Genomic DNA, 12264 nt, shown 5'->3' with positions numbered 1-12264 from the left:
AAACTTGCTGATTGGCCTTTGATCATTACAGAGGAGTCTTTCATGCATTGAGATGTTAGGATGTCTTTTACTTAATAGAAGTAATATTATACTACAATACTTATACTATGAATGACTAACGTTTAGCTCTATATAATCCATCATTCTTCATTTGTTTAGCAGACATTTTTGTGAGTACCTAAGTAGATAATGCGATGTCTCAAAGACAACTTGAGTACTCGGTTTCATAAGGTACTAACTACATTGTGATAAATGTTATGGTGGAGGCAGCTAAAAATTGCTTTCGAGTTCAGATGGGGAGCAACTGTATGAGTTAGGGAAGCTTCAAAGGGAAGGTGAGTCTTAAAGGAAGGGAGTAAATTACATATAATAGGAAAGGATATTCTAAGAGGAGGGAATGATAGATTCAAAGGCACACTATGCTCAGTGAGTGGTGAAAGTTCACTGTACTTTCTCTCTAAAGCAGCACGTCCCAATGTGTCGTACATGAACAGTTGGTTGTGTAATTAATAGTTTTAGGAGGTAACATTTTTTATTTTAAAAATTAATTTTAAATAGTGATGGTTAAATATTTGGTAGTAAAGCTTCAAGTAGTACATTAAAACTTAGAAACATTGCTTTGCATGAAAATAAATGTATTGGCGTAAAAATAGTACTTGGTTTAAAGAAAAATATTAAGTAGTTAGTTGTTCTGGGGGAAGGTGAATGTAGCAAACATTGTGAAGGTGGAATGTGAGTAATTAAAGTTTGGGGATTAGTGCTCTAAGAGCATATATGGCATGACAGGAAAGGAACCTCGCTGTCCCTTTCCCACCATCCTGAGCACAAGCACTGCATACTTGTGCTCAGGATGTCAGGTTTCATCTTGAGGCACCCCAAGAAGCATGAGAAACTTTTAGGTAGAAAGTGACATGGTCATTGTATTTGAGAAAGATAATTCTGGAGCAGTGAAGGATGGATGGGAGGAAGAAGCCTCCAGTGCTGTCCATACTGTGCATTATGATCAGACATCTCAGGGGAGATATTTTACTTTAGCTTTCCATTTGGCGAGGAAGCTCAGGTTTTTATCAAGCATTTTTTTCCCACTGGAAGTTGTATATTGGAGTTCCCCCCCCCCCTTTATATTATTTTTGGTTTGGTTTATTTTTTTTAAAGATTTTATCTTTTATTTATTCATGAGAGACACACAGAGAGAGGCAGAGACATAGGCAGAGGGAGAAGCAGGCTCCCTGCTTCATCAGGGAAGCCTGATGTGGGACTTGATCTCGGAACTCCAGGATCACTCCCTGGGCCAAAGGCAGATGCTCAACTGCTGAGCCACCCAGGCGTCCCTTTGGTTTGGTTTACAAAAGTAATATTAAATCTTCTTGGTGAACAATGTCTTACCACACCTGTAATGAGAGAGTTTTTGTCTCTAACTCCTCCACTTTTACTTCTGTAGCCATTGCTTGCAATCTAGAGATAGTTTGGTCTCTCCTTATTCTTTCAAATTGTTTTCACTGGGGCTAATTCTTCCCCTAAATGGAAATGTGGCAATCTCATGACATTTTCTGGTTACTTTCAGTCCCAAAACGATGTTCCAGTTCAGTAATCCAAGGATCTAGTACCATGTCATAATAAAAACTCTGTGCCTGGTGTGGAGTGGAGGTTTCTGCCCTCTGGGAGCTGAGGCCTGCTGTGGGTGGAAAGACTGCACTGGGAATGGGCTTGTTGACTTCTCTCTTTCCACAGGGAGCACACCTATCTCTCCTTTCCACCAGGCTGGCTACAAATGAGAAGAGGTAAGATAGGAAAGGGGACTTTAAAGTCCTTACTTGACTGGTTCTGTTGTGTACCGGCACCCTGTCCCTTAGGGCCTGCGTGGAGTGTAGACCTAATGCTTTCTCTTGTGGAAGTTGTTGGAAATTGCCAAAGCACTCTTGTGGCATACCTGGAAATTCTAGGTCTGACCTGGACAATTGCATGCATGTCTAATCCAGTCATTCATTTGCCTCTCCCTTAGCCACTAAGACTTTTGTCATCTTGCCAGGTTCTCTTGGCCGATCACTTGGCCTTCTAGTTGGCCAGGACTGGCTATATGATTTGTAGAACATAGTGAACTGAGTTCACGCTGTGTAGAACTCTGAGAATGAGGGCCTTTTCTCAAAAATTAAGAATTTCAAGTCAGTGATAGCAGAATATGTCCATGAAGCTGGCCTTGCAGGTGGCTCTCATGAATGCGACCTAAGTCAATCCTGTGCAGGCAGACACACTCACATATTCTTTGTCTGAACAGGCTCTGGAACACAGGCCAGCTCCCACTTGTTTCCTTTGCTGTCAAAGCAGTTAGCTAACCTCTCTCATGCCCTTAGATTTTCTAGATGACAGTCTTACAGTGGTCTCTAGTATTCCTTATGCATGTGAGGACACCTAGGATGATCTAATGGGCTCCCGAAAACCCTTTTCTTATATTAATTTTGTATCATTGCTAAAATAAATCGCCACAACCTTTGTTTTTATTATTTTATTATTTATTATTGTACAGTTCTGGAGGTCAGAAGTCTGACATGGCTCTCAACAGGTAAAATCAAGGTTTTGGCAAGGCTGCTTTCTTCTGGAGGCTCTAGGAAAGAAGGAATTTCTTTCCTTGGCTTTTCCAGCTTCTAAAGGCAACCTGCATTCCTAGGCTCATGGCTCCTTCTTTCTTCCTGAAAGCCAGAAGTGTAGAATCTTCAGATCTCTCTCTGATTCTCTGACCTTTGCTTCTATGATCACATTGTCTGCTCTCTTTCTGACCTTCCTGCCACCCTCTTACAAAGTCCCTGATAATAACCTCTGGTTCATCCAAATAACTCAAGGATAATATCCCCATTTCAAGATCCTTAAACACATCTGCAAAGACCAGTTGTCATGTGAAGTAGCATCCCCACAGAGGATGGGGACATGGACGTGTTTGGAGGGGGACGTCATTCAGCCTACCTCACTTATCTTGAGGCAAAGGGAGAAGCAGCCCTCCCATCCTTCCCTTTGAATTCATATCTCATTAGGCTAGAGAGGGATCTATATGCCACTGTGGGTATAGACACAGCACAGCCCTCTGAAGAAATCTTTCCTCCAATCTTGGCTCTACATTAATTCTAAAGTAGGTGAGGAGTTTAAGAATCATCTAAGAAGTTCTCTAAATAAACTATTTATATTCAAGTCCTTATCTCAGGGTCTGTTTCAAATTCATCTTTTGTCTTATGCTTTCCTGATTTTATATATATATATATATTTTGCTTTCCTGATTATACTGTTAAAGTATTCCAGTACCAATTAGTATATAAGGACTTTTATAAGGACTTTGGTCCTTATAAAATAGCATTTAAGTAGGAAAACAGTAATAAATCATTTCATTTTTTGAGTTAAATGATTCATTTCCCTCTGATGAAAAGTTAATTTTGAAAATTCTGGGAAGTGATTTCTTCTGTGCTCTGTTTTGAGTCCCGATACCTTGCATTTTCCACACTTACATAATTTATTTATTTATTTATTTATTTTTTAAGGTCAAGCTAAGATGGAATTTATTTGAGAATAGCAGAAACACCCACTGCCAAAAGCGATGGACTAGTGTATCAAACCGGAAATGATCCAATAACTACCTCGCAAAGCAAATGCTGTGACCTGGATGCCCACAAATGTTGTGGCTCTCCAGCCTTAGCTACTCTTTAATTAATCTTTATATAGTGTTAAGTTCTTTTTTTTTTAATTAATTTTTTTTGGTGTTCAATTTACCAACATACAGAAAAACACCCAGTGCTCATCCCGTCAAGTGTCCACCTCAGTGCCCGTCACCCATTCCCCTCCAACACCCGCCCTCCTCCCCTTCCACCACCCCTATTTCGTGTCCCAGAGGTAGGAGTCTTTATGTTCTGTCTCCCTTCCTGATATTTCCCAACATTTCTTTTCCCTTCCTTTATATTCCCTTTCACTATTATTTATATTCCCCAAATGAATGAGAACATACACTGTTTGTCCTTCTCCGATTGACTTACTTCACTCAGCATAATACCCTCCAGTTCCATCCATGTCGAAGCAAATGGTGGGTATTTGTCATTTCCAATGGCTGAGGAATATTCCATTGTATACATAGACCACATCTCCTTTATCCATCATCTTTCGATGGACACCGAGGCTCCTTCCACAGTTTGGCTATTGTGGCCATTGCTGCTATAAACATCGGGGTGCAGGTGTCCCGCTGTTTCACTGCATCTGAATCTTTGGGGTAAATCCCCAGCAGTGCAATTGCTGGGTCGTAGGGCAGGTCTATTTTTAACTCTTTGAGGAACCTCCACACAGTTTTCCAGAGTGGCTGCACCAGTTCACATTCCCACCAACAGTGCAAGAGGGTTCCCCTTTCTCCACATCCTCTCCAACATTTGTTGTTTCCTGTCTTGTTAATTTTCCCCATTCTCACTGGTGTGAGGTGGTATCTCATTCTGGTTTTGATTTGTATTTCCCTGATGGCAAGAGCATTTTCTCATGTGCATGTTGGCCATGTCCATGTCTTCCTCTGTGAGATTTCTCTTCATGTCTTTTGCCCATTTCATGATTGGATTGTTTGTTTCTTTGGTGTTGAGTTTAATAAGTTCTTTATAGATCTTGGAAACCAGCCCTTTATCTGATACGTCATTTGCAAATATCTTCTCCCATTCTGTAGGTTGTCTTTTAGTTTTGTTGACTGTATCCTTTGCTGTGCAAAAGCTTCTTATCTTGATGAAGTCCCAATAGTTCATTTTTGCTTTTGTTTCTTTTGCCTTTGTGGATGTATCTTGCAAGAAGTTACTGTGGCCAAGTTCAAAAAGGGTGTTGCCTGTGTTCTCTTCTATGATTTTGATGGACTCTTGTTTCACATTTAGATCTCTCATCCATTTTGAGTTTATCTTTGCCACACTTACATAATTTAGAGTAAAATCTTCAAATGTTATTTCAAAGACAAGGTTTTAATTTTTTTTTTTTTTTTTTCAAAATGGGATACTGGAATGGATAGCTGTGTATGATCTGTTTGACTTTCTGCTCCACAGCCTGACAGCTCCAAGATTAAACTCTGTGCCAGGCTGCAGGAGCCCTCCCCTCACTGATTATAGGAATCTAACTCGTGGAGAATCTACCCAGCCCCTCTTCCTATTTTCTCTGACTCCGTACTCCCAGCCTAGTTACCTGAGGTAGTACATCGTCCCATGACCAGTTCCTATTTTATTCCTCAGTTTCAGGGTCTGGAATTCTGTCTTACCTGGAAATACAGTACTGACTCATCCTGCAAGTAGATTCTCTTTTTATTGGAACTTGATGCGCACATCTCTGACCCTAAATTCTTCCTCAAAGCTGGGCCCCTCCAGTACTTCCACAATTTTCCAAGGTCCTGCCTGCCTAAGTCCCCATGTCTCTATGGTCTGCCTGCTTACTGGAATGTGCCCATATTACATTTGTTTGGTGTCCTTGCTTCTGATCACCTGCCTTTCCCCGCTCCTTTGTCTCTATACCAGCTCTCTAGATCCCAAATGCTTTTGGCACAACCATCCTCCATTTTGCTGCCAAAACAGAATCTTAATAGCTGCCCCTTCCAGAAGTTGTATTTTGCCCCTGTTTCAGTAGCTTCTCCTTATGTGGAATATTCTGCAATGAATGGCATGCTTGCTATAATAATATTAATGTATAAATTGGGGTATTTTTGATGAAAGTTGAAAAATGAGATTTTATAATTAGGATATATTTTGAAAATTCTACGCACGGGTGTAGTTTGGTGATACTTAAACACATGAAGCACTTTCGGGAGCTATTTCACAAATAATAGTGTTCTCAATGTCTGAGTTATGCTACAGTTCAGAAAGAGAGGGTGCTTATCTTCAAATTCAATCTTTTTCTTCCAATACTCATTGATTTTTGTTTGGGTTCTTGTAATTTTAATAGACTTCTTTCCCATAAAAATGTAAATAAACAAAGATAAAGGTGAATGCTTTCTTAAGCAGATTTTAGTTTTGAACAAAACATCTGTGAGAGGTCAAATTTAAGATAATTTCAGAATTCTAAACAGGTTTTATAACCTCTATTGGCAAGAGATCTGTATTTGCAGAATCCATAAAGCTTTTAAGGTATAGTTGATATTGAAACAATAATGACCCTGGAACAGGATATTTCCTGGAGATTAATGACCAGCTGGGAGGGGTTGATGGCCTGAGGTGTAGTTGAGGGCCATTAACCTCAGACAGTCATTAAAGCCCAGGAAATGTCCTATGTCTAGGTCGTTATTGTTATTATAAATTGAAAATGGAAAAAAGAAACAGGCATACAGATGATCTGAAGGGCGCCTCCATTTCCAGTGGTTTGAACAGGGAGAGTTCTGGGAGAATTTATTCCCCCATTCATTAGCCAACCAATCTCTCTGAATCCTCTGTCACATTGCCCTTCAAGTGATGGGTCTTTGTGCTGGAAATCCCTGAATTCCCCAGACACCTGGGTAGAGAGAACAGTTCCCTTGTTGTAGCTCCTTTTGCTCAGAGTGACTGGATTAAACAAATAGTAATGGTGAATAGCTTTGCTACTTGCTCTTAATTGTACCCTGCATTACCATCAACTTGCTTCCTATGGGATAAGCTGTTTTCTTATCTATTTAGCTGCAGTAAACTTCGCAGAGCTAAATTTTAAGCCCTTGAATATGTTGTCTGTGCTTATTTCCCAGGTTGTTGGGGGTGAAAGTGCATGTTATTTGCTTTGCAGTTGTGCTGTCTTTAGTCAAGCTACATATGGCATCCCAGTTCAATTCCTTATTCAATTTCCAAAAAGTACTATAGATATTTTGAATTCCCAACTAAGAAGCAGGTTAGTTTTAATGCATTAAGTTTCAGCTTTTATACTAATCCTGTAGTAGCAAATTCACCTTCCTCTTTTTTTTTTTTTCAAACAAAATATTCAAAATGGAGAAGTTACCACTTTAGGGTTTCCACTTAGGCTTCATAACATAGAGTTGGATATGAAATATTAGGCTACAATATTCTGAAACAACTTGCCAAATTTATTTTATTCATTGGGTATAAGAAATTTCATGTGAGATTTACAAAAAAAAAAAAAAAAAAAAAAAAAATCAGAGCAGTATGACCTGAGGATCAGTAGGCTACCATTTCTTTCAGTTAGTCAGTATCCCATCTGAGGCATGCACTGGATCAACTCAAAATCATCACAGATGACTGTAAAAGAAAAAAAAAAAGAAAGAAAGAGTGGAAGGAAGAAAGAAAGAAGGAGGACAAGAAAGAAAAACTCGAACTATTTCCCTTGATAACATTGATCAAGAACATTAGCTTTATAGAAGAATAGCATTTAACTGTAGAGTACTAGGCTGCCAGTATTATTATGAATTTGTAAATATAATATATGGTCCATCCTCCAAAGGCTCCTCTTTTACCTGTAGTGGTGCCTGAAATTCCTGTTACTCATAACTTTGATCTAAGATATTGAAAGTCTCAGTAAAACTACAAATGCTAAGTTTTCAACCATTGATATTTACCGTAATTTTAAGTTATTAAATGTTCCAGACCATAGTTAGCATGTGGATTCAACATAATCAAAAGGTAAGATTAATAAATAATAAAGGGAAGTAACATAAAAGTATTCTTTTTTCAAATCCCTATCAGTGCAATCTATGAAATTCCTTTTCTTGGCAGTATCTTCAGAGTAATTCACACTCCCTTTGATATTCCTTACAGTCTTCCTCTTCCACTGTTCCTTCTCATTTTAACACGTTTTTATCAAACATGGTTCTTGTGCTAGTCTGTGCTCTGTTGCTTTCTAGAATCTCTTTATGTTGACATTTCTGGTGAGGTGGGCTGATTTTCATGTGGGCTGCAGGATTTGTTGTTGCCTTATGGTGGCACAACTCATGAAATAAATGTTACCCTATAGAGTTGTAGTATTACTCTGGTGAAGTGTGGAAGAACTCTATTTCCACCAGCTACAACTGTTCTGTTTTTGTCATTGTTGTTGTTTGTTTGTTTTTAGCAATAATCTGATTTTGAGTTTTTATTTTCATAGTGTACCTGTTGATTTCCTACTTTATTTTAATTTAATAATCCTTCTTCCCACCACTTTGACTTTCTATATTACCCCATCTAGTGGAATTTGGTGCAAGTTATTATGGAAATAGGTTGGGAGATATTACAAATGATGTTGTCCATGGTGACCTATAAAATCACCCCCTGGCCCTCTACTGAACTAGGCATTTTGAATCTCCCTTTGGGATGAATTCTCTGCATATTTCACACTGCTGAAAAGTTCCAGGGCCCTCTCTCTGAGAGGTTCTGTAACTACATTTTTACACCATCAGTCATTGCTTATTGATGAAGGCCCTGCAGTCATCCTGGGTAGTCTACACAGAAGCATACTGCCATATCTGAATTCTCGCATCACAAGGGTAGACTAGAGACCCTTTGAGGACTCTGACTTCCCATTATTTTTTCAAGTATTTTTAATGTGCTTCTGTAAGGGATACTAAAAAGCATAAGTATCTTGAGTACACAACCACAATGTAATCTAGGGAAGGGAGAGAAAATGAGACAACATCAAATAATGACAATCTGGCTGTCTTCATTCTGTTTTTTAAAAGATTTTATTTATTTATTCATGAGATACAGAGAGAGAGAAAGAGAGACAGACAGAGAGAGAGAGAGAGAGACAGAGACAGAGACAGAGACAGAGACATAGGCAGAGGGAGAGGCAGGCTCCACGCCGGAAGCCTGATGTGGGACTTGATCCCGGGATTCTAGGATCATGCTCTGGGCTGAAGGCAGGAGCTCAACCACTGAGCCACCCAGGCATCCCACTGTCTTCATTCTAAAAGAAGATGAAATCATGAGAAGTTGTAACGATATTTGTTGAAGGGTTTCAACTTATTTGGGTATAATCTTCCAATTTACTGCTCTTCTTCACTGTATTATGATGTAATTATGTATTATAGTACATCATTATAGGTAATTAATAATCTGTTGGCTAAGTTGCAGAAGGTTTCAGTCACTTTTAATTATTAGAATAGTCTTGTGTTATTTCAAAAATTCAAAGCTCTTTTTTCCCCTTCATTCTCCACAGAATTGACTTCTTACTCTAGCTCCTGGCCGGGAGTTTTTCTATCATGTTTAGGCAAGGTAGAAGGAAAGGAACATGCATAAATCCTTCCTATTTAACTGCCTGTGTAAGGTTGAGTTCAATGACTGGTTAGTTGTCCTCGTGTTTGGTTCAAGGTAATCATTACTGCCTTTTGTGGCCAGGCATGTAGTTATTGGTCCTCTCATATGTAGGTTCTTTGGAGGATTTCCAAAGACTTTCCCTTCTTAATGCATAGTTTCTGATGTGAGAAATCTGGCTTTACATTGTCCCCTACCTTAACCTCTCCAAAAGTTCACCCTAAAATTAAGGACCCCTTTTCTGGTGGTCAGTCATCGTCGTTTTCTCCTCCTCCTCCTCCTCCTCCTCCTCCTCCTTCTTCATCTTCTTCTTTCTTCTTCTTTTCTTCTTCTTCTTCTTCTTCTTCTTCTTCTTCTTCTTCTTTCTTCTTTCTTCTTTCTTCTTCTTCTTTCTTCTCCCTCCTCCTCCTCCTTCTTCTTCTTCTTCTTCTTCTTCTTCTTCTTCTTCTTCTTCTTCTTCTTCTTCATTTATTTATTTACTCATGAGAGACAGACTGAGAGAGAGAAGCAGAGACATAGGCAGAGGGAGAAGCAGGCTCCTTGCAGGGAGCCTGACGTGGGACTCTATCTCAGATCCTAGGATCACGACATAAACTGAAGGCAGGCGCCCAACTGTGGAGCCACCCAGGTGTCCCATGGTGGTCAGCCTTCTTGATGAAGTCTGCAAAGACAGCTAGAGTTCAATGACTTTTCTCCTGTATATTGACCCTTTGGAAAATCATCTATGACATGTCATATAATGGGGCAGATAGCTTCATGACTGCATTTTCTCCCACCATCTTCTCCAATTCTCTTTCTATGGTTCAAGTAGCTCAGGTGTGCTGGCCAAACAGACTGCCAACTTGAAAAGAAACTGCCCAACTTCCCTTCATGTGGGTACCTCCTGTTTTTAACATGGGTAAATTTTGAACCCACTTGCCTTGGTTTTAGGTAACAAAATAATCTACTTTCCTTCTCCCTCATAGATAGTGTCTCTTTAAAAGGCTACTTTCCTCATTACCCTCTGGGATCTCTTTTTACATTGCCCAGGGAGAGATGGTAATGCTTGGTATAGTTAAGGCTCATTCTAAACTGAAGTCTGTCAGTAAGCCCTGTAGGGTTATTCTACATATTAGAATATGGGAGTCTTAGCATATTTTAGTCTTCAGATTAGATGCAGTTCTAGGGAACCTAGAAAATTCCCACTTCATATTCTACCTCAGTCCAGAGGAAAAAGAAAAGGGGATGAATATTAAATAAAATAACTATTGCTGTTCCTATCCTAAAAAAATGAAATCAGAGTCAGATAGCCAAAGATTGAAACTAATATGAACCAGTTGGAGAAATTTGCTGGCCCAGAAGGGGTGCAGCTTGCCAGATATCCTATAAAGAGTCCAGAGGGATGAGATTCCTTTCAAGGACAGCTGGTGCAATATTAACAGTTAACAGAGAAAACAAAAGTCACATTCTGCTCCTGTTGGCTCTGAGAAACTGATCTCCCTCCTGGAAAAAGTAGAACTGAAAATATGAAAATAGAATTAAGTTTCAAGGAAGTTGGGGAAACAGGGAATACTGATGTGCTTTGAGTTCAGGTCTTCAGGCCATGATACATTACACTCCAGGATGCCAGAGCCATCAAAGGTGATTTCTGATTACCTTTCAATTACCACTAAGAGTGTTTGGTTTTTTTCTGTTGTTGTTTTGTTGTTGTTGTTTCACTTTTTTTCTTAAAAGTACAAGAGTTTACAGAGAAAATGCCTCCCCCCAAAACAAAATCAAATGGAAAAAAAAAAAAAGAAGGGAAAAGGATTTTCAAAACTATAGCCTAGTAATTTTGATGTCATTGTAAGCATAATTTTTTTTTTATTTTTTATTTTTTAATTTTTTTTTTATTTATTTATGATAGTCACAGAGAGATAGAGAGGCAGAGACACAGGCAGAGGGAGAAGCAGGCTCCATGCACTGGGAGCCCGACGTGGGATTCGATCCTGGGTCTCCAGGATCGCGCCCTGGGCCAAAGGCAGGCGCCAAACCGCTGCGCCACCCAGGGATCCCTGTAAGCATAATTTTTGACTGGACTAGTTGGTGGATGGTTTATGAATGGTTATCAAAGAAAGTGTGATCACTGAAAGCAACATGAGTTCGAGAATTCATTAGCTGGACTAATCAGATCTCTTCCCCCCCCCCTTTTTTTAGGCTAGTAATTCATAGTAAAGCTGAAATATAATGTGTTCTAAATTCCATCCTACATTCTCTCACTGCAGTCTCAAAGATTTGATGGGGAAATGTGGACAGATTGTTGTTTGCATAGGTGGACTCATAGCTTTGAGAAAAAGCTCATTCACTTAACAAATAATTTTTAATCCTTGTTGTATTCTAGGCAATGTGTGTAGCCCTCAGGATAAGAGACTGGAGAATTGATACTCATTAAGTGTCTGCTGTGTGTACTTACTCTACTTGCCTCACACGTGGGATCTCTTTTACTTGTCTGGGAGGTGGACATCATTATCTCTTTTATAAGTAAGGAAACCAGAGTTCACACTTGTCCAAGATCATGTGTAGCCGAGATTCAAACTTTGATCTACTTCATGGTAAAGCCATTATCTTCCCATGACATGATTTTCATTGCTCCAGAAGAATAAACATAGTTACCAAGAGGCAAGTCAACATAGTAAATTCAGCATCAGATGCTGAGTCACTGTAAAGAGGAACTCTCCATCACCTGGGGCTCTGAGGCCTCTGAGCTCTGTGCCTGCCCCACCCACACTTACCACAGGTTTTCGAGGAAAGTATGACTCCATGTCAGAGATGACAGGACGTGATAGCTGTGAGTGGTTGGGAAAGGGGTAAAGATAGGACAAGGAATTGGTCTCAGAGCTCTCGCTATCTTAATTTGTTTGGTCACTTCTGATAAAAAAAAATTAAAAATAAAGTTTTTCAAAGATACCCTAGGGCTGAAAACCTGAGTCTTTTTTTTTTTTTTTGGCTAACTCCTTCTGGAATCACCTTTCTAATGGTGACACTGCTGGGACAATGCTGGGCTTTTCCAGAGTGGGTCTCTTTCTGGGCTCTGGCTCTCAGTAAGGCAGGCCCCTGC

General features: G+C 39.6%; 1 protein-coding gene across 1 annotated transcript in view; it reads left to right on the top strand.

The window, feature by feature from the left end:
* LOC112919806 (short transmembrane mitochondrial protein 1-like) overlaps window positions 1-12264 on the top strand; it is a 295192-nt gene that overhangs the window by 68816 nt on the left and 214112 nt on the right. The window lies entirely within an intron of this gene.

This window comes from Vulpes vulpes, chromosome 15 (assembly GCF_048418805.1).
Source record: "Vulpes vulpes isolate BD-2025 chromosome 15, VulVul3, whole genome shotgun sequence".
NCBI lineage: Eukaryota > Metazoa > Chordata > Mammalia > Carnivora > Canidae > Vulpes > Vulpes vulpes.
Note: the sequence above shows the minus strand (reverse complement) of the source record. Positions and strands in the feature narration are given on the sequence as shown.